This window comes from Pteropus medius, unplaced genomic scaffold, assembly GCF_902729225.1.
Source record: "Pteropus medius unplaced genomic scaffold, Ma_sr-lr_union100, whole genome shotgun sequence".
NCBI lineage: Eukaryota > Metazoa > Chordata > Mammalia > Chiroptera > Pteropodidae > Pteropus > Pteropus medius.
In genome coordinates, this window is record NW_024347788.1 from 9,382,198 (window position 1) to 9,405,337 (window position 23,140).

At 46.5% G+C, this 23,140-nt stretch overlaps 1 long non-coding RNA gene across 5 annotated transcripts; it reads left to right on the forward strand.

Annotated features, from left to right (window-relative positions):
• Positions 1–9,222: 9,222 nt before the first annotated feature.
• LOC120614390 (uncharacterized) lies at positions 9,223–17,481 on the forward strand. Of its 5 annotated transcripts, XR_005655964.1 has the most exons (4): positions 9,228–10,651; positions 11,761–11,849; positions 11,957–13,578; positions 16,162–17,481. It is a non-coding gene; the product is annotated as an uncharacterized LOC120614390 (long non-coding RNA). The 5 variants fall into 5 exon arrangements; XR_005655965.1 differs by having other exon boundaries at positions 9,223–9,805; positions 10,297–13,578; XR_005655962.1 differs by having other exon boundaries at positions 9,225–11,849.
• Positions 17,482–23,140: the final 5,659 nt, after the last annotated feature.

A 23,140-nucleotide genomic window follows, 5' to 3' on the forward strand; every position in this document is an offset into this window, starting at 1 on the left:
TTCTAGCGAAGAGACTGTACCCTAATGGTTTCACTCGTGCCGGTAGCTGGGCTTTCAGAGCCTAAAGAAATGGACCTTGGGAGCTCTGCCGAGCCCTGGAAATGAGCGATAAGCCCAGAGAAAACAAGGAGCTTGTCTGGCACTGCCTGTCTCAGAAGCACAAATGCAGATGGAACCTGGGGCCACCGGGGAGCCGAGACTCAAAGACCAGAGCTTCTGTCAGAACTGCTGAGGGGAAGGTGGCTATAGGCACCGGGACCACAGGATGCTGTCAGTGACTCCCCTAGAATTGTGCTGTGTGTCATCTGCCCAACCATACGTGATGGCCCTGCTCTATCCCCCTCATCCATACTCAAAAGTCATTTGCTTCCAAGTCCTGTGACCGGCAGTCCCAGGAGAAGGAAGGGCGGAGGCCCTGGTGTGGCCCATGGCCCTGCCCATGGCCTTTTCCTCTCCTAGGAATGCATTTTTTTTTTTTTTAGGTTGCTTACAAAGGGGAGTTGATGGCTTTCCCAGATGCCCTGCAATCAGACAAGACTACAAACGCCCCAAAAGCTCCAATGAATTCTAATGCACGTTGGAAACGTTAGAAACGACAACAGGAAATTAGGGAATTGTGAGGAAAATTGAAAATCATTAGCCTATTTAGGAAGATAATAGGCTGGTTTCTCCAGTCTCTTGCATCTCGGCTAAACATAGCTACTGCAGAATATGGACCGAAGTGTAGCTCAGCCTCTCTGAAGATGGCGTGCTTCAGGAAGCAGGTGGCCCAGACAGAGGGGTGTGTAGGACAGGCCAAAAGGGTACTTACTCAAAGAAGACAAGGAAGTTGGATTCCTTGTAGAAAAAAAAATGCAGCAGACCAAACTCCTCAAACAAGCCCAGTGACTTGTGCTGAAGCTACTCTAAGACGTGGCAGAGAATGGCCCTAGATTATACCCCAACCCATGTTCATGGCAGGGAAATACCATAAGTTCTGTATGGGTCTGAAGACGCCTGCTTTGAGCCCCTCCGTGAACCCTGTCCATGCCTTCTTCCTGCCAGTGCCTCGGGGCTAATCGCCCGCCCGGACCCCTGCTGGGCCTCTGGGAAACTCACAGACCTTCACTCGGTGTCACAGACCTTCACTGGGTGTATCTCTGACGCTGCCTCTGTGCAACGCCACGTCCAGGGAGGAACCGATACCAACGGCTCGGGAAAATTCATGTTTGGACCATTGAATCTCAACTCTGGCTGCACGTTGGAATCTTCCGGAGAGAGCTGGAAAAAATCCCACCCCAGTCCACATCGCTCGACATCTGAAGCTGGATGCAGAGCTCTGACATGGCCGCAAGCTGGTGTAGGCCAAGGCACCTTCCACTCAGAGAGTTAAATCCGTGAGTCTCAAACTCGGCTCGAATTTGGAGCTCTCTTCTTTGAATTTCAACTCCTCAGGAGCCCTGGATTCTGGTGGCATATTTTGGGGAGGTTTTAAAATGTCCAGCTGCACCCTGTATTGATTAAATCAGCATTTCTGGGAGATGGGGGATGGGACGGGGTCAGGAACCAGGCATCAATATTTTCTCGAGATTCCTCGGATGCTTCCTAAGTGTAGCCCAATCTGAGAGCCGATGAGTTAAATGATAACAATCCAACCCAAAGCGCAAGACCTGAGCTGGGGCTTCCAAGCCGGAGACAGGAAACCAGCAGCGTTTGGCTGGAGCCGAGTGGGTGGTATTAACAAATCTAAAGATAGAACGTGTCCCCGAAGTGGGGTGTCTGCGCAGAAAGAGAAAGTGGAAGTCAAGGGGGCAGGACTTGCCGCAGGGGGCCGGCCTGGGTGGGCTCACGGGAACATCCGGTCCTACCCGTTTGGCAGGACCATCCCCCGTAAGGAGGAGAAGGCATGAGCCCAAGAAAATCTGACACGCTTGACCCCGAACCATCCCTCTGACATCCCCCTTTGAGGCGGAGAGTTCCAACTGCGTTCTCGGGACCACTTGTCTTCCTATTTACTTTCCCGCCCGGAGAGAGCATGTTAGTCAAGGTGATACGAATGTTCACTCTGCTCAGTTCTTATTTCTGGTTGCGAGTTAATAAAGTGTCGCTTCTGCGTATCCAGTAGTCTCTTGGGAGCTTGCCTGATGTGACTCTGCCCCTGAGAGCCTGCTGCACTCTGGCGGGATGATAAAGGCCACTTTGCAAGTCTGCAGATGAGTTTCCCCAAAGCATCTCCAGCTTCTCGGGGCTCAGTGCAGAGCTGTTTTCATGGTGGCTCTCTACCAGGCTGAGTGACCCTGGAAGACAGAGCTAAGAATCTCGTGCTTCTGCTGATCACCAATAAGCTCGCTGCCAGGACGTTAGAGTCGATGTCATTGTCCTATGTCGGTGGCCCTGACCTTTCTGCACAGTGCACGCGCTGGGGCTGGAGCAGAGCCTGGACACCCCCGTGGGGCCACGTGCCATCTCGTGGGTGCTTGGTCTTAGGGAATTACGGGGTGCTGGGGAAGAGACGGATATCTCTGGGGCAGAAGAGGGCACAGGAAAGGCTCAGGGTAGTGACATTTTATCAATCCGTACAGAAGTATTTTTGATATTTTCATAGCTAGTTGATATAGCATGACTGATGCATAACAGCCGAACGTCAGCTTTGCTTGTAGGTAACAAATATTTGTTGATTAAGTGAATAGCTCTCACCAAAGCATCCTTCCCATGGCTGGTGGCACCCCACTATCTGCCCGCCCACAGCCATTGCCAAGGACTTTCCTTCCCAGGGCTCCTTGACACCAGACCCATGCCAGGGGTGCGGCTAAGCATGGACTTAGCTTTAGATCATGAATCCTCAAGAGCTGGTTGGGTCGGGTGCCCAGGACATGAGGGGTGAGGAGAGAAAGGAGTGTGGCCCTCTCATAGGATTAAGAACACAAAGTTCAGGTCTGCTTTAGTTTTAGGCTAAAAAGAAGGTATAACAGCCTCACATCTTACGACTATGAAACTCCTTTGGTAAAATCACTACTCTTTGATCAGGTGAGGACAAAATTTCTGACCCCCTTGAAAGTGGATCTACTGCAATCCCCCGACAAGCAACGGTCTGCAAACTGCCTCTTCAGCCCTCTGCTCTCTCTCCTGCACTTGACATTCTGCGACCAGTGACTGCTGGAGGTCGTCACTGGGTGAGAACGCTGGAAAACACTTGTTTGCCGTGTCATTTCTGCTTTGTCATTCTGGTGCCTCCTCGGGGCACCTTAAAGAGACCTGTGCAACCAGTGGCATAGAAAAATCGACAGAGTTCTTTATGGTTAATTGTTTTGTTATTTAGTTTGGCTTTTCAGACCTTTTTTCTTGCTTTCTTACATACCCTCCCCCTTTGCCCCCAGCACTTCCAAACCCCTATCCTCCTAAATTTTAGTGAACTGTGTCTTGCTATCGAGACATCTAGAGCAGAGATGTATTTCGAGAAGGTGGATGTTTCTCCAAAAATAGTTTACACTTTCACTAATACACAAACTAGTTCAAAGCTTCCGGGTGTCCATGGTTAGAATGAAGATTATTTGGCACTTGCTAATGATAAAGAAGAGCTATCTAGACAGAAGATGGACACCCATCACGTTATGGTGCCAAAATATATCTAGAACCACTCCGAGGACGGGCCACAACAGCAAGACATCTCTTCCCAGCGTACTATTTTGGTGTCATTTTCTGAGCATCTCCGAAAACACTCGGCTGAGGGAGAAACAGAAAGGGTTGCATTATCCCAAAGGAAAACTCTGTTTTATCTCGTGAGCCCAGAGTGAAAACAGCACACGGGCTCGGAGCCACCAGCGTACCCCCGTGCTGGCTGGTTCAATGGACAGGGGTAAGAATGTTAGTAAACACGCTAATGAAAGGAAGTTGTTGGACAGTAGTTAACACATGCCATTAGTATCTGTCCCTTTGGCCAGACACTGCAGACAGGCTGAAACCATACATACAAATGAGCGTCTGCTGGGCTGTGGGGGGAAGAAAGGGGGACAGTGCCATTGTGAGCGGCCGATGCTGTCAGCAGCTTTACATCACAGGCCACTTAGCAACAAAAACAGGGAGGGCTTTTGTGTTCTGGATCAAGCGTGCGACCGAAAAAATTTTTAATTTTAATAAACATTTTTTCATTCTTGTTTACTTTTGTTTCGCCTCAAAACTTGCTGTTTATAGTTTTGTTTTTTAAAGGAAAATCGTAACTTAGTTGTTGTTGGTTTGTTTGTTTTTTTTAATCAGTGACTGCAGGACTACAACTGAGGGCTTTCTGTTCTTAAGCTACAATTTCCTAATCGCTCCAAAAAAAAAGGGAGATGACATGAATCTCAGGGGTACCTGAAAGCTGCGTTTCTCAAGATTTATAGGACCCTTTGTGGTCGACCGAAAATGGCTTATAAATCATACTAACTATTCCCAAATGCCGCCTCTCACAACACACTGGAAAGTCAGAGCTGGAAACACAGAGGCCAGCTGGCTTCGATGGCCTCTTTTCGCCAAAGGGAAACTGAGGCCCAGAAAGGTGACCCCGTGTAGCCCGAAACACAGGCCTGGCCCAGTGACCCTCGTCAAGCTGCTTTCTCATCCTGCTTGCTTCTCGCGCATTTCGATGGGACTCAGAGTGGCCAGTCCCGTGCTACTTTGATGAGGAAACAAAGGAACGTTAAAAGGAAACCAAACCACATGTGGATCCTTCCCTTCGTGCGTTGATTGGCGGGGAGCACACGCAGTTAGAGGGAAAACTCGACATTTTTGAAATACCAGGAGCAGTGAAGCTTGGGACATGTTATGAGGAGTGAAAACTAGAAACTCAAGCAAGAAGAAAGGTCGGCAGGAAAAAAGGAAAGAATCAGAAATCAGAGAGATTACGGTAAAATAGGAGGTGGCGAAGATGACTGACACCATAAAGAAGGGGATTGACGCCTCTGGCAGAGTCGCACGTGAAGGTTAACAAATAATTTTCCCATTATAAATGAATTCGAATGACTGAATTTGGGCATTTGTGACCATTAAAGTTGGCTGAAATTTATCTTTGTGTTGTCTTTGAAGAAAGAACTTACTAACCCAACTAAAAGGTAAACAAAATCACAGACAAATTAGCTTAACCTACTAATGATAACAATTTTCCCAGCACTGGTGAAGCTTTGTTTTAACGCAGTGCGCAGTGCATTGCCTTAAACGAGTAGCATCTACCTGCTAAAACAGACCCAGAAAAACCTTCTTTTGGATCTTTTCAGCAGTGTTAGTTCACCTCTTGACGGTAATTGAAAAACAAAGGAGCCTGTTTGGCGATGAATTTAAATGCCTTTCTTGAACGTTCTGCGGAAGGTCGCAGCCGAGCTCAGAGGGGGATGAGTGACCTCCTCCTCACCTACTGCACCTCAGGAAACTTCGTCCATCAGAGCACCTGCCCAGAAGGAGACAGAGGGCTGTCAGAGGGAATGGGCCCGAGGGGAACTGTGGAGCCGGCCCACAGGGTCCATTTCAGACCCACTCATCTCTAATCAGATTGGCCTTTCTCTCAGCTGGTGACATCATTTATTCATTAATTTATGTGTTCAGAGAATGTGCATCGTGCCCCTTTTTGGTGCTGCTGGACCATGGGCGTCCAGCTCTGTACGTGACAGAGGGGCATTTGTCTTCACGCAGCTTTCGGTTGCCTCCTGCACCTGCCACTCGGTCGGATGCTGCAGCAGGTTGTAGCGCTGCGAGGTGTTAGCTTTCTGCTTTGGAAGACGGACGAGCGAGCAGTGAAAAGGAAAAGGGTTTGAGCAATGCACCTGTGCTGTAAGTCTGTGGGCCGCAACGCCCCGCACAGCCCTGGCGAGAGGACGCACGTCCATCCAGAGGTCCAGAGCCTGGAACGTGAACGCTGGCGCCTCTAAGGCCCCCGGAGGTCACCTGGCACGATCCGTCTGTTTGACAGACGAGGACGCTGAAGCACTGATAAGGAAGCAGCTCAGTTCAGGGGTGTAGACCGTTCGGGGCAAAGCCGGCCTCTGGGGCTCCGGCCTCTGGGGCTCCGGCCTCCATGCCGACTTTGCACAAAAACGACCGACAGGCTCTTGTTTTGAGCAGGAACTGTTTGAGAGTCGGTGGATACGTATTAGGGGAAATGACAAACTGAGATGATTTTACCTGAAAAATAGAACAAGAGAGTACCAAGGTCATCCTTCAGAACATTTTATGAGCGCTTCTCGAATCAAGGCTCTTGATGAGGTGTCCCTTCTGGAATGTGAATCGAACACAGTGAAATCCCGTCGGAGCAGCCTGGGGCAGATGCGGGGCAACTGGGCAGTGAACTGCAGCCCACACTCCCAGGCGGACCCTCAGTTTGGCTCTGTGAGATGCTGTGTCCTGGGTGGCTTGAGGTCATAGATCTGGGGGAGGAATCCTCAGAGGTGAGGTGTCCTTCTCACTACATTCCATCAGGGAGAACAGAGCAGCATGTCTCAGTGACCAGTGACGTCAACACCGATTATCTGGTTAAGGCGATATCCACCAGGTTTCTCTACTGTCCTCTTTCCCCTTAAACCGTCACCCACCAAGTTTGATATTCATAGGCAGTTCTCAGCTGTCACAGTAATTACTGCGGTGTCCCAACGACCCCAGGGTTGCCTTCGTTCCTTTATTAACTTGAATTCTTCTGGAAGGAAGAGTTGTCCTATCTTTTTCATTGATTCATCTGTAACACTGGGGACTCGTGGATATTAATTTTTGTTCTTTGCATTATCATCCGATATTACTGCTATTTCTCTCGTTGCCCGAACCGTCCCAGCTCCGGCTCTCAGAAGGGCCTTCATTTTCTTGCTTCTGCAGAGCTTCGTGGTGCTGCGGTTGCCCCGCGAGATGCTGCGGGCTGGTCTCATGCTTCCCCCGCCCAGCCCTGCAATCAGCCACGTCTCGAAGGAGCCCTCGTTTCTTTTACTGGAGAGCGGCGTTGAGAACCAACATCTGGGTGGTAGGCAAGGTCGTTTCTTACTCGGGGGTCACTGTTTCTAGGCCCCCAGTGCACAGAGCTAGGAAATAACGTATAAATACTAAGCCACGCAAACACTCACGTCGATATTTACTTCTGTGTGTATCTCTCTCAGTGATTCTCAACCTGGGGATATTTGGCAAATTCTGGAGACTTTCTGGAATGTCACAACTCCGGGGGAGGATCTAGTGGGCGAAGACGACGGATGCGTCTAAGCATCCTGCAGGGCACAGGACAGGCCAAAGCAACAGAGTCACTCAGCTCAGGATAGTGTCGCTAGTGCCAAAGCTGAGAAGCCCTGATCTGTCCAAAGATATATTGAACACGCACAAACACGTGTGCGTTCACGCTGACACCTCTGGTCTAGTCCAGCTCCACAAGGCGTGTTCCAGCATTCCACCAGCAAGGCACCCGGCTCTCATTGTCCGCAGTATATTTACTTCTTTGTTCAACCCTGGCGTACAGGCAAAGTAGTTTCAAAACTGCTAACCCAAACCCACTTTACTCACTAAAGTATAGTATAATGTTTGTGCACAGTCTTTTTTGTCTTGAGTCTTAAAGTATCCACTCGAAACTCTATTTTCCAAAATCACTTACGTTGCCTCCTTTCCCCCCCTCGCCCCTAAACGTGCTTATGTCATTCACTGTTAATACTGCTAGATTCCCTTGCCACGGTCTGCGTTCCATCTCAAGCGTCTGGGAACCTGGTTGATTTTTTTTACTTGCAAACAGTAAAATTCATTTTTCGAACTATACAGTTCTCTGGATTTTGACAATCGAGTCACGTATATGCCACCATACAACACACAGGACAATTCCATCCACCACCACCCCAGGGTCCTTCATGCCGCCCCTTTGTCGTCGACTCCTCTCCTGTCCCCAACCCCTAGCAACTGTCTTCATAGTTCTACCTTCTTGAGAATGTCATGTAAGTGGATGATGCTATATGTAGCCTTTTACTGCCTCGCAGATTTCATTCCTGCATCATATTAGAAAGAATATTTTTAAAGGTGGTCGTTTACAGGGTCGTAGAGACCCTAAGAGGTGGGAGCCTGATGTGATTGGGACCACGGAAGGACAGAACTTGTTTCTGGCTCTCACTCACTTTTTTGGTGAATTCGGAGAAATAATCGATTATTCTTTTGCCTTTCTTTTTGTTTTGATTGCGTATGCCATCAATAACGAAATGTTCGAGCATGCTCACTCATGCAGTGTTTATTTATTCATGAAGTTATAGACATATAAAACTCCATTAACACGTTACATCGGTTAAAAAATATTTACAAAAATAGAAATTTCAGAAGGATGAGATAAAGATAAAATAAGCACAACTCCGCTCTCACGAGAATTTTTAGTGGAGACCATGTGATAAGTTAGATTGTCCTTACTTTGACCACATGTGACAGATGAGTACGAGGTGTCTGCTCTACCATATTCTTGTTGTTTACTTACACTTGAATTTTGTTATTCGCTTTACTCTGTGATTCTATTCGAGAAATATTCTCATGCCATTAGCCCAGTTTTATCAGGATTAGTTTTATCCAAACTAGATTATAAAATCTGTAAACCCATGCAAGCTGTCACACATAAAGTGCTGTGCGTCCTGCTATACTAAAAATGAATAATTACGGTGATGCTATTAATCTCTCCAAATGATGGGATTTCCTCAGATTTTCTCCTCCATCATCCAGAGCACTCAACCTTCTGACATGTGAGCTAAGAGGAAAGATCAGTGTCAATCTATTTATTAAATACTAGTAAACTTAATTTGTGTTTTAGACGAAACTAAATCTAAGCTCAAATACTTTCTTACTCTGCTCCAAAAGACTGCCTTATGTGTACATCAGGTACAAATACTTCATTCTGGAGACCCGTCATCTATAAAATTAGTATGTTTCCCCCAAATAGGGGACAGCTAGGGGTCAGTGGTACAAGCTCCATTTCACATGGTTGAATTATTCAGTAAAAAGGCTAAAATGCCTGTAAGAAAAATATCATTGCATCTCTAAACCAATCTTGCTGCAGAAACCGAGAGAATCTAGGAAATCAAATCAAGTGTGAGCTCCCTGCACTTCGGGAAGGCGGCCTGTTTCCTGCTGTGCCTTTGACATTGGGACAGGTGAAGTTTCTGCTGGCCAAGGAACCCAGATGAGTCTAAGAGTCATCCAGAATATTCTTCTCTGAATTCTCTTTCCCTTCTCAAGCTATCTAAGTCTTTTTTTTTTTTTTAAATCAACTTGCCCCAAAAAGCTAGGTTCAAGTCCCCAAGATGAAGAACAACCTTGGGCTGGTCCAGCCAAGACCATCCCAGGCCAGCTCCCAGGAGCGGCCCCTGGCAAACCTGAGCTGAGTTCCAACCCCAGCCCAAGAGTTTTGGATGGAAGTGAGTCAACCTCAGGAATGCAGGGAGTTCTACATTTAGCCCCAAGTTAGTCACCGTGGCAAACGGCAGTAAAGCCGTGGTCTTGCTCCGCCTCCTTTACAGCTGCGACAAAGTGGCCGGTGGAAGCAGAGCTGGGAAAAGGAGCAGGCCGGCTCCTTCCAGTGAGGAGCCCCGGAACCAGGCAGACCCCAGCAGCGCTTACGGCTCGGCTTACTTAACGCCACCGAAGCAAGATGCCATGTGGCTTTCCTGGGAGTCTCTCTCAGCTGTAGCTTAAAAAAAAATTAATTCTGAAGTGGCAGGAAGAGAAACATGAGATGAAAGGACCTGCAATTTAATATGGTTCAAGAGATCTACAATTCGACAAAAAGAGCGTAATAAATGGCCTGGAGGAAAAGTAGTTTCCACTCTCTAAAGTTCAGTTTGCGTCTGTGAGAATTTCTGCAGCTGAGGTAAGCCAGGCAGCAAACAAATATAGCCATCTACTGAAAAAAAAAAAGTTTTAAGTACTTTCTTTTTAGAAGAGGAAATTCTCATACATCTTTTTATTTCGATTCAAAAGTCACAACAGAGAAAGTAGTAAAGGTCCTCCATTTTTCTCTCCTACCTCCAGCCACTCGGTTCTTTTCCAATTCAGAGAGATGTCGGGGCAGTTCGTTTTTATTGGCCAACAAATATGTGACTTATGGGCGAGTTGGTGTGGCTTATGGGTAAGGGCAGTTTTCCAAGAACAAATTCCAGCAGAATGGAAAGTTGTTAATAAAGGCTTTTTTTTTTTTTTTTAAGAATTCTTCCATGTACGCACAATATAATGGCATCAGTAGCATTATCTTCAGGTAGGAAGCGCCAATGAAAACCAGACAGGTTACCAGTAGTCAGGAGAAAAAACATTTTGACAGAATAAAAAGGATAACATAATTAACCTTCTTCTGATTTTTTACAGGATGTTTGGAGGCTTGTGAGGAAGATCTTCCTGTAAGAGTTTGAGTTGGGGTTTGGCATCTGGCTTGGCCTGAGTTGCTCAGGCACAGCTGGCCCCAATTATTACAAAGAACTTCTCTTGGCTCTGGAATGTTCTAAACCACTGGGTATAAAATCTAGTCGTTTCCCATTAATTTTTCACTTTTTCTGATATAATTCTAGATTCTTCTAGCCATCAGACTCTGCTTTATAAAAGAAGCTCCTCACTGGCCAACCATCACTCTGGTCCCGGGTTCTGGGAACCCAAGAAAAGATTTGTCACAATTTGAGTGATTGCCAGTTAATCTCCTTTCCCATGGGGGTGGGCGAGAGAGAAGGTAGCAAAGATTCATTCAGTACCTGATGTTTTACATGCTTTACTTCATTTAATGATAGATGCCTACCCGTCCCTCTTGTATTTTCAATTGAACGAGTATTGTGAAATTGAGCTAGTAAAGCTTTGCAGCTGTGGTATGTGCATCCTGGTCCCAGCCATTCCAGAAATGCCTATTTCCTAAGCAAAAACTTATATGTGTGTGTGTATGTATGTATGTATGTATGTATGCGTGTGTGGAGGGGGTGTGGGGGGGTGTATACCTTTACAAATGAGTACTTGGAATTTTTCAAGTGTCTCTGGTGTCTTCCAAACCTGATTTATGAAACCCTATAATGTCCCCATGCTATAATCCTCTAGACCATCATTCCTCAAAATAATTCACTGTAATTTAAATAATAATTTAAGCCATCCGGGTATTATGATGCCAAACAAATAGAAACAGAGATTGCTAATTCATTTTTTTTAAGATCAGTTCACAGACTGTCTTTTAAAGTCTTCAGGCTAGTATTTTCCAAAGTTCCGTCGTTTGCAGAATACCTTCATGACTTTTTAAATAGAATTTTATAAATTGTAGCAAAATCATAGTGCATGTAGTTAAAAGTCAAATCGTTCTACAACACTTGCTACAAAAAATAAAGCCCTTCTCCAGCCTTGAAGTTACCTCTGCCAGTGCTTCTAAATTATTATTTTCCTATTTATCTCCAATTCTTTATCTTTAAAAGCAACTCCTAATATTTCTACTTGATTTTTTATTTTAGCATTATCTGTTGACTTCCTACTATGAAATATCGAGATTAAGCTTAATTTCAGTAGTCCTTACTCAGCTCCCATTTCTACTTCCCGTCCTTCACCATCCTTCCAATATAGACAGTTGGGTAAAATCGATATTCAGTTGACATTACTTTAATGATGAAATGAAACCACAGTTGACATCTAAGACACCTAGTGAACTGTGATGACTTTTCCTTTTCTGTAATTATTAGTGTGTGGGGTTGTTTTTTTTTTGTTTGTTTTTGTTTTTTGGGGTTTTTTTTGCAGAGTTAATAGTACTATGGTTTGATAAGATTTTTTAGACACTTTTCACTAATATATTCCCAAACTTTCCCATAGTTACATAAATCCTCCCTCAGCACTCATGCCCTTGGTATCCCAACGGATTCATTTTCATGAAGAATTCTCTTCTGGAGTCTTCGGCCCAGGTCGGGGAAGAGGGGCAGATTTCTGGCTGTGTGGGCACGGAGGACGCCTTCTTCCTCCTAAAGGGACTTTTAACCACAGTTGTTTTGTTTCGAACCTTTGCTTCCAGAAGCAACAGATGCTGCAGATTTCTAAGCCTTTCCGAGGTTCTGAGGTGCAGATCAAGTTGCCTCTCACCTTCACGCACCGCTGGCTCTTCGGCTTTCTTGAGTCTGCTCATCAGTTCGTTTCCCCATGTCCACCTGACATCTATCATTTTGCCGCCATGAGATTTCTCATTTTATTTGTACTGTTATGGGCAAGTTATGCCTTATCGTGTATGCCTTGAAACAAACATCTCTCAACCCACCATTTTAAGCTGGAAATCTTTTTAGTTTTTTTTCTCTATCTTGGTATTTTTTAGACCATTTACATAGTATTTGTCTTTATATTGACTCGATTTTTCTAGTTTAACTCTTCCTAATCAATAATAGTCAAAAAATTATGGTTGGCTCTCATCGGATTTCCTAATAGTTTCTAAAATACACTAGCATTTGTTAAGAAGAAGGAAATCTGGCACACCACCAGTGGCAGGCACTGTACGGAGGGAAATACTACTCTGGTGTCAAGTAGAAAGGTCCAGGGAGGTTATGTGGCCTGAGGTCGAGCCAGTGACAGAACTGGGACATTCTCTGGATCTCTTGAATTCCCTACTTGTTCTTTACCACTAAGCTGGGCTGCCTGGGCCTCTAGCCAAATGTACTGATTAACTGTATACCTGACTTCTCTAAGCTATCCAGGGCCACTTAACCTGTTATACCTCTGTCTCATTATCCAGCCCCTAAGTAACAGACCTTGTTTAAAGCTCATAGTTCCAAATGTGACCCACACTGGATAGGGAGATGCATTGGTGGCAAAAAAAAAAAAAAAAAAATCAATGAGGTCAGTATTATTTTCTACTCATCTGACAAGAAGGGTTAGTTATTAAGTAAGCAAGTTTTCCATTGTGGGTTCCAAGAGTCTCGTTTATTCCTCAATGAATAAGGAAGGGCACCAGAGAAGCCTATGTTCTTTCTTTTGCTGCGTGCAATGTACGGGATCTCCAAGTCACAGAGACCTTACATATTTCCCCAAACAGAAGGTAGTACAGTTTGTAAATGGCAGAATCATTTTATAAACACAATGTCTTCCAAACCCGTCATTTAAATAGAAATGGCCCAAAGCCAGCATTACTTCAAGCGCAAGAATTCTCACATAGTTTATCCTCATCAACAAATTCCAACATACCAAATTTAGCTTGGTGAGACCAGCATGATGCTGAAAATACTTCCTTTGCTGCTTCTTGGCAATGTGTCACAAAAGAGGAGCAGATGTTGAACTACACAGATAGGTTAAATTTTGAAATTATAAATATCATTATAACTAATTAAAGCCAGAATGAAAGATACAAACTGGAGAACAGTAAAATCATTTTTAAAAAGCACTTCGAAGTTCGTTTGGTCAGAGCTTGGTCCGTGTCATAAATTTTAGTCCCCTATAGGGTACACGTTATACTTTTTAACTTATGATCCTGCTTTAATATAACAATCTTATGACAGTATAAGATTCATTTCCTTCTACTCGTCTCTGTGTTATTTTCATGCATTTTCCTTCGATATATGGAATGAATCATGTTAAAGATGTTACTTCATTATCGTCTGGATTATGCATTTCTGACAAGATGTCTGCTGTCACTGTAACTGTTGTTTCCAGGTATGTAACATGTCCCTTTTCATATGAAGTTTTTCTTTTTACCAGCCATTTTTAACAACTTAATTATCTTGTTTCTTGGCATGGTTTTCTTAATGTTTATTCTGCTGGGTGTTTGTTGAGCTCCTTGAATCTTTCAGGTAATAGTTTTTATCAAAGTTAGAACATCTTTATTTCTTCGAATATGTTCTCCCCCACCCCCACCCCATTTTCTTTGCAGTGTAATTATGCGTAGGTGCTCCACTTAGGTTATACAGTATAGTCCACAAGTCACTGATGCTCAGTTAATTTTTCAGTCCGTTGTCTCTCTGTGCTTCACTGCAGATAGTTTATATTGTTGTCTTCGGCTTCACTCATTTTTTCTTCTTCAGCGTCTGACTAACTATTAATCCCACCCAGCATTTTTCATTTCAGATATTGTATTTTTCATCTTTATACGTCCCATGTCAATCTTTTTATATTATCGATTTATCTTCTCATCATGTTTACGTTTTCCTTTATTTTCTTGTACATGGACAGTACACTTAAAATAGCCGTTTTAATGTTTTTATTTGCAAATTCATCATTTTCATAATTTCTGGGTCAGTTTCTATTGATGGTTTTTTTTCTGGGTTAAGAGTAGTATTTTCCTGCTTCTTTGCACGCCTGGTTATTTTTGACTAAATGCCTGACATTGTAATTCTATGTTGTTGTTTGCTGGATTGTGTTATAGTCCTCTAAATAGTATTGAGCTTTATTATGGCACTGGGTTAAGCTACCTGAAATCAGTCAGACCCTTTCAAGGCTTGATTTTAAGCTTCTTATGATGAGTCTGGAGCAGCCTTTAGTTCTGGCCTTCTTTAGTCCCGCTACTAAGATGGGGCTAAATAAGGAGGGTCCTCTTTCTGAAGACTCCACTGGGAGTTCTTTCTCCTCTGGAGAGCGGGAACACAAATGCCTCCTAGCCCTGTGTGAGTCTTGTGAAATGCTCAGCTGCTTGTGGCTGATTCTTTCTCCTCAGATACGTTCCTGTCATGTGTATGTAGATCAGTGCTCAGAGTCACCCCACTGCATATCTCTGGTACTCGCTCCCTCTCTGAAGCCCCCCTTCAATACCCTGACCCATAAGTGCCAGCGGCCATGACCTCCCTGCACTTGGATCTAGCTCCTCATTGCAACAAGACCTTTGAGCTCTGTTCTGTGCCCCCCGCCCCCAGCACTGCAGTCTGGAAATTGCCTCCAGGCAGCGAGCTGGAGCAGTTGTAGGCTGACCTCTTCCTCCCCCCACCCCTTCCTCACAGGGTCATGGTTCTATGCTGAAATATCTGAAAACTATCATTTCATACATTTTGTCCAGTTTTCTAGATATTTAAGGCAGGAGTGTAAATCTACTTCCTATTACTCCTCCTTGGCCAGAAGCACAAGTCTTTCGATCCTCTACAATGAATGTGTATTGTTAGAAAAACGCTTTTTCTACAACGTTTCCTAGTGATTCTAGAGTTCCTTACCAAGTTTGAAGGTGTTTTAATAATTATTATTATTAAGTAACTATTAAATAAGACATACTGGAACCTTCTCTTTGGTCACATTATTAGCAGGTTCCTTTTCCTGACACCTGTCAGACGCCTAAAGGAATGCAGAGTCGAACTCTGGATTTCTCAGGATGGAGTCTTACCGGGTCATGTGCACACACTTTGTGTGGCGATCAGAGTTTTCATGTTTAGATTGCCATATATCATGATTATCTGGAGTCCAGTACTGACTACAGTTGCTGGAAATGGTACATAAAAGGTGGTGACCCTCAGAATCCTAATCAAAGTCGCAAGACTTTCCTTTCCTTTTTCTGTCCCATGTCCTGGAACCCCTATTTCTTGATGGTAGGCATTCGGTGGCATTCGATTAGCTTCCTGACCCTTTGATTCCTTTCTAGAGACCTCATATACAGACACATCGTGTTTTAAAATTATCTTTTCTTCCTTCTTACAAACCAGTCAAACTCCAGTTACCTTATAGGCTTAACCCATTCATTATAAGAAGCTTGAAGGCAGATACTAAATCTTATTTTTAGTGTTTCATCAGCCTATAGAACATCATCTGACAATGGACCGATTTCAAAAAGAGGCTGCCTCTACGCTTAGTGTTTCTGCCGACTGTGAAGACGGTACAAAGCTCTTGGTGGCCATCAGTACCACAAAGTAGGGAGTGAGAATAAAGGCAACCCAAGAAATATAGAGAAAAAAAGAGAGTGAAAAATATTATCATGATGGCATGATTTGGGCTCCTGGACTCAGCTACCTAGATTCACCCTTAGATTTCCCAAGAGCCTACATTTTCCCATTTTTGCTTAAGTTAGTTTGAATTGGGTTTCTGTCACCAATGGGTTTAAGCAAACTTCTATATCAAACACCAAGATGGGCAGGGGGGAAACACAAGGAAAATGGTGAGTCACATGTCAAGACAATCAGTGGCTTACAGTGTAGCACCCCTCTCCCTGCTCTCCCCACCCGAGAGGCAGCAGGCAGAGTGGGGAGCAGGCAGAACCCAAGCCTGGAACACTGACAGGCCAAGGCTGGACAGCCCTAACCTGTGGGCTCTTGTCACTTTCAGGTGTTCCCCACACGTACCTCAGTGGGGAAATGGGTGAAGGTACTTCACGCTGGCTCGAACACACTCCCAAATCTTCCTTGCTGAGTGTTGTCATGTTCCTCCACGGACCCAGAGTTCTGTTGACAAGGAATGGTGGACGCACAGTTCAGTGTTTCTATTCATCACGTCCTTGTGGAAGTTTCACTGTGTTCTACCGGGTTATCAGTTCAAGCCCTGGGTAACGACAGGCAGGTATGTACAGGCAGGTATGTACAGGCATCAAACGGATGATGGTTTGGTTAGAAAAAAAGCATCACTACCCTCATCTGCCCTGATTGCCTTTGACCCCCTGTTTCAAGTTGTCCTTTGGCAAATGTGCAGAATGCTGGTGAGGCAGTGCCTGGACCCCTCCCACATGGGTCTCTGATGAAGACCATTAGGAGAGAACCGGAAGAAACTTTAGCAGGCCACACAGTTGTGCCAGGGGTCCTGGGTCAAGAAGCTGAGTCTCAGCTCTGCTACTGATAGCCTTACGGGGCTCCCGATGAAACCAGAACAAGAAGACATCACGCTTCCTTCTGTAACACACTCCAGAATGCCCGAAATAGTGCGGGGTTACATCAACATGTCAACGCAGAGCACGGATGATGTCTTTTGCAGAGTCAACCCCATTTCCTGGTTGCTAAGATGAATCTGGCAGGTACCACATTGCTGACAGACAAATCATGGTAAAATATGTTTTAAAAGTAAGAAAGTAAAAAAAAAATGCATATCGTGGGAGATGGATGATAGCAAACACTTGTGTGGGTGATCGCTATGCAGTAGGTGCTTTTGTAGACACAGATGACTTCTCTATTTCTGCAAAGAAGGCTGTAGTCCCATCCTACGGATACAGAAAGTGAGGCTCCAAGATGATGAATACCCACAAAACCAGAACCTGGACTCTCTAGGGACAATCTTTCTCCAGCATCACGGGCCTCTCGGTCCTGCGCTACCTCGCGACAGCTCGTGAGAAGCCACGCCTGCCCCTGTCACATTCAGGCCGGAGGAGGCAGACGACGTTCCTTTCCTATGGGAACTTGTGCTTCTGCCTCTATCTTCCAGTTGTCTTTAAACTGAGCAATGAGACTCTTCCTTCCCACGTAGGATTGTGGCTTCTGTTCCTGTGTCTCTAAAACTAAACGGAAGACAACTACCAAAGAGGTGTGTTCGTGCCAACGTGGTGATCCGGCTAAGAGCCATTTGTCCTCCACGGCCACAGGGCCCTTTATCTCCAGCGCTATTTACTTAAGTGTTTTTATTGTGATAAAATATACCCAACAAGATTTTCCCTTTGAACCATTTTGAGTGTACGGTTCGGTGATATTAAGTAGTCACACTGTCGTGTAAACATCAGCACCATCCACTCACGGAAACCCTGTGGCCACTGGGCGATAACTACCCATTCCCCAAGCCCCCCAGCCCCTGACTATCCCCTGCTACTCTCGGTCTCTATGAATTTGGTTACTCCAGACACCTCACGTAAGTGGAATCATACAGTATCTGCGGCTCGCTTATCTTACTCGGTGTAACGTCCTTCATGTTTATCCACATTGTAGCTTATGTCAGTGTTTCCCTTTTTTTTTAAGGCTAAATGATATGCCATTGAATGCATAGACCACATTTTCTTTATCCTTCCATCTGTGGATGAACTCAATCCGCTTTTGAACAGCTCTAAGGGATAGAAAAGGATTCCTTATTTCGAACTCAATTCTGTTTCCTTCTAGCCTGTGTTCACAGGTCTTAGCTCTGCCCTTCGAAAGTTACACAGAGTCAGTCGAATCCTTTTCCCCGTGTCGGTCCTCTACTTATTCTGAGACAATCCCGAGTTGTCTCCAGGACTTGCCCTCTGACCTGTGAAATGAGGCCTGAGAACAAGCGTTCCAGGCTCGGGCAGCTGCTTCGTGGGGGAGAAGCCTCACACCCGTCTGTCCTCCACCGCGAGGGGATCGGCATCTAGAGCCTTCCCTCCGCACCACAGGCCACTTGCCTGGAGACCTGGGCGAGAGGGTGCTCATCCTCCCCGTCTCCTGGGGGCAGTCCTGCCCCCCACACTCGCTCCATCACACAGAGGGCCAGCGCAACCTCCCAGACGCCAGCCCCTCCCGAGAAGAGCAGGGCTTCAGCTTGCACCCTGGACCAGTGGCCGCCAAGCCGGGGCGCACGTGAGCTGCCGGCTCCACAATCCATTTGTGGACGCGATGAAAGCTTTCTGAACACGCATTCCTGCCTCAGCAAATCATCTCCAGAACTGCGGTGAGGATGAAGATGAGTAAAGGAGAGATGCCAGAATGAGAGCCTAAATCGGGTATCCCGCAGGTGGCCAGCGCCATGGCTCGCTCTGGGTGTAAAGAGGAGTTTCTGCCACACGCTTCTCCCCAGAGGAAGAAGGGGCAGGTCAGGTTGCTTCTCATTCCCCTCCCCCCTGCCACCCTGAGGAATGGACCCGGTGACACTGCAGGCCTTTCTCTTCCCTGATGTCTGTGAGCCACGGCGCCGCGTTGACCTAGTGGGTCAGATAAAGGACCACAAAAGCATCTTCCGATCTGGCCAACATTCCTAGGTGTGTTTGTAAATATGGCTGAGCCAGGAGGTGCGAAGTGAGCAATGCTGGCAAAGCAGGCCCATAGTTGGTTGGGGACCAGCAGCTCCCTCCTGCCACAGGTGCTTCTGATTAATCCCCTCCCCACAGGAGCACACGGACTTTCGCACTCAATGGCAGAGGCTGAACTTTACAATCAAAACTCTATTCACGTGGGTTCTATAATAGGCTATTGCTTATTAAATAGAATTCTGCTTTTCCAGAACTTAATAATCCATCAATTGGCAAACTTCTCTGGTACATATTTTTAAGATTCTAGGAAATTCGACTTATTTATTAAATTATTACGAATCATTATTCACTTCTAAAATCATGGAAAATTGCTTGTGATAAATATCTATAAAATTATTACATTAGGACCTACATACAGAAGTCAAGTAACAAAACGGGTTGAAAGAAAAAAACAATAACATCAGAAGATTTGAACTAAGGAAGTAATGAAATTAAGTATGAAGTTTAGCTCTGAGCTTCCCAGTAATAAAATAGAAAAGGGAAAAAAAAGTTAGGCTGCATACGTTCCATTATTTAATTAAAGAGAGCACACAGAGCCATTGAGAGATGTTATCTTGATAAATTTCAAGTAGGGATTATTTTCAAGAACTGAATTTAAATAGAGACACTTAGGAATTCATCTACTCCATATATATAAGACCTATCTGATCTGTGCATGTCTCTGTATGTGTCTGGATGTACATATCTATCCATCCATCATCCTTAGTCTCTTTGTGTGTCAGAGATTAAAAAAAAAACCTATGCTGTAGGCATAAAAAATAAAAAAACTTAAAAAGAGGATTATAAACTGACAAGGTCCTTGCAATCTGTGAGGTCAATCAAGGGTTGCCTTGCTTAAAAAATTTTTACAAATAAAAAATAAATTTTAAAAACTCTATCAGGAACCTTTTTGCAAGACCTCATATTTCAGTTTATGGGACTGGCTCCCCCCCAGCGTTCCCCGAAAATCACCTGTGGGGAGAGGAGAGTAAAGGCAACCTCGCCGCCCCAGACGTCTGCACACTACTGTCCCGCTAGGCAGCCGAGCGGATCCGACACAAGCCTATTGGTTCGTGGTCTGGACGCGTGGCCATCAGCGGGAAGGGGCGCCCGTCGGTCTCGCCGCCCTAAGCTGGGCATCCGGGCGCCTGGGGAGAGGCCGCTGGCGGCCGGGGCGCGCTGCAGGCAGCATTTCTGTCTACACTCACGCTGCGGGCCAGGTCTGGCCTCCGACTGGGAGCCTGCTCCACTTCTGTTTGGCACTCTCGACCGCTACTGGCCCCGGAACCCGGCCCCAAACCACACTGACTGCTCCTCACCAGAATACTCCCTCTCCGCGAAGCTGGAACTTCTCATCGAACCCGCCCCCGGGGGGGCTGCAAGGGGTCCTGCTCCCACCCTGAGGTTCCAGACAGGCCCCAACCCTGAAGCCACTTGCTGTGGTGAATGTCCCTCTGTGCGGAAGCCCTAACAACGCCACCTCCCCGTGTCTCTGATCGTGCACCCCGAAGGCGAGACCCCAGTTCCCCAACCCGGAGCAGTCGTGTTGCAGATGCCAGGCCGTCCTCCTCAGAAGCCAGCTCGGTCCAGTGCCGGAGAATCCCCCCTTGTCCCCGACCCCCTGAACAGAAAGTGAGGAGAGCAGAGGGAGCAGCCTGTGCGGAGGGCGGGCCGAGGCTCCCCACATCGGGCTGGGGGTGTCCGGGGGTGGTGACTATGCAGGGGGCTGCTCCTCGACCCCACGCGCAGAACCAGGCGGGATGCGCAAGGGTCCACAGTTGCCACGTTGCCCCAGAGCAACCAAGGTTTGTTGGCGTCACCTGGTCATACTTCTGTAAGGACACTGAGGATACAGACCCATGACCACCCCTTGGAGGGAAATGCCAGAATGAGGTCCCTGGGGCCTGCCCTGTGAGGGGAGGAGGGCCTGAGAAAGAGCTGACACATTTCTGCCCCTGAGGGGCTTGCTGCGGGGTCAGTTCTTAAAGAAATCTGAGGTTGGGAGCAGGGGACCAGTCTGTGAGCTGTTCCGGTCAGTTGTGTCCTGCCAAAGGAGTTTCTAGGTGTCTCCAGGCGTCGTAACCCTTGGGAGCCCCTCAGGGAACCCTGGCAAGCCCAGTTTGTGGGGGAGAGGGGTCCGAGAGAGCACCCATCTCCCAGGCAGCCACGGGTAGAGAGCAGAACCTGAAGGAGGAAAGACAGAGATGCTGGTAACTGATCAGAGCAGCTCTGCGGTGCCGGGTCCATAGCAGGCTCTCAGCAAACATCCACGCCCTGCCCCCTCCAAGACCACGCAGCTGGGTGCAGACAGGGACACCCCGCGGGGCTGGCAGATGCCACGTGTGGCAGCCCGGGGCTCCTTTGAGTAGTGACATGGAAGTATGCCCCTCCAACCCTCCTGCTGAGGCCATGCCTCTGGGAGGGGCTGAGACGCCATCCCCAGGTGGGGAGAACAGTTTTCTCTCGGTCCCCCATCTCCTCGACTTCCAGGAAAGCATTCTCATGGGCGGCGTGGGGACGGTGGGCCCGTGGCGGCGGCAGCCACCCGTGTGGGAGTAAAACATGACAGGTTTTGCTCTTCAAAGCACCTAAGCCACATCAGCCGAGGCCTCTCTTTTGTAACTTGAGTTCCGAGTGCACAGGCATTTATTTTCATGTAGTGATTGAAAAGTAGATAAAATTCATAGTGAGCCACATGCCTTAAGTGACCTTCAAACAGAGTAGTAACAAAAAGCAGTTACATAAAGAAGTACATCTAATTTTAGATGCACCAGAAAGCTAAACAAAATAGAAAGAAAATCTGTTATTTGGGCCAATAAGACAAGGAGTCATTATGGACACCTGAATTACTTTCTTAAAGGAAGAATGGCAAGTGCGCTGAGGTCATAGCCTGCAGTTTGGCTGGAGGCTTGAAGATGGGAAAATAGCAAACCAGCCTCTCCCAGCCCCCTCTCCCTGTAGCTACAAATGGGCATGCTCTGTCTCACGCTCTGAGGTCTCTGCTACGAAGTCATGACTGGGTGGCAGGTGCTGCTGGGCTCAGGTCAGGGAGGCCCGGAGCCCACAGCCAGCCCTGTGGCTTAGACGCCTGCTACTGGGAAGTCACAGGAAGAAGGGCCTAGGACACGGGAACAGTGACCACAGGAGAGGCTTGAGACGGGCCAGGAGCAAAAGGGCCAGGTAGTTATCAAACAGCAAAGACAGTTGCAACACGATGCTGTCCAGATTGGAAAAGACGATGTCACAAACGATACTTCGAAAAGATCTCTCTGTCCCTTCGAAAGCATCGTGACCTGTACTTAGAAAACAACCGCCCGGTTCAGTGTTGCTTGGGCACGAGAACCAGGTCAGCAAGAGGAGACCCACGGCAGTCCCAGTTTTCACAGAGGGGTCCACAAGCCCCTTCCCATGCGTCACCCAAAGGCTACAGAGCTCCAGCCCCCACCCCCCTCACCCCCCAAAAAACAACTGAGTCGGACTGCCTGAGGGTGGGGCCTAGGAATCTATATTTTTAAGCTGGTGAGTATAGTTATCTTGAAAACCATGAACCCAAAGTGTCAAAAGCCAAACTGTTAACACACATCCCCACTTAATCTCGCAGTCAGGCTTTGGAGAGCACATTGCACTTGGAATCGAAATGCTTGGGTTAAAATTGTGCTGCTCAGCCTGGAACAATTCCATTTTTTATGACTCGTTTTTCCCATTTGCAAAATGGACATTCTACCCAGAGCTGTAAACATTCATTGAAGGACTGTAAAGCCATGTGCAATGTAAATTCCACAGGATTTTATAAATGTTTATTATTGTCCTTGTGACTGTCATGATATCAGACTTCCCCACCCTTAGTGGCGGCACCCTAGCCTCAGCGACCATATCTCTTGCCTGTGCACTATAATATTTACTCCTGAAGTCAGTCTCCACCCACTTCTCATCCATTTCCCACTCTGCTGATTATGCATCTCTCTTACTTAAAAGCTTCCTATTGCCTTTAGGACACGGTCTAAAATCCTTAACGAGATGAGCTCTTATCCTTACCGAGGCCGGATGGACTGAAAGTCAAACTATCTAGAGGATCACTGGCTGTCCAGGAAAAATCCATCCAGCCTTAATTCTAGCATCCGGGAGCCCCGGGCAGCTCAGACACAAAGCAGAGGATGAGGCCCCTGGCTGCATCAGAGTCTCGGTCAAATGTCCGGCAGAAGTTAAGACAAAGCCATGATGTCAGGGGCATGCCCGAGGCAGCTCTATGGCAAAGGGTGAAGGAGCACTATTAAGTAGGTAAGCTTCACACTGTGGGCCGGAAGAACTGATTCTAATTCATAGTGTTTATAACAACATGATTAAATATGATTTAAAGGATTAAGAGCA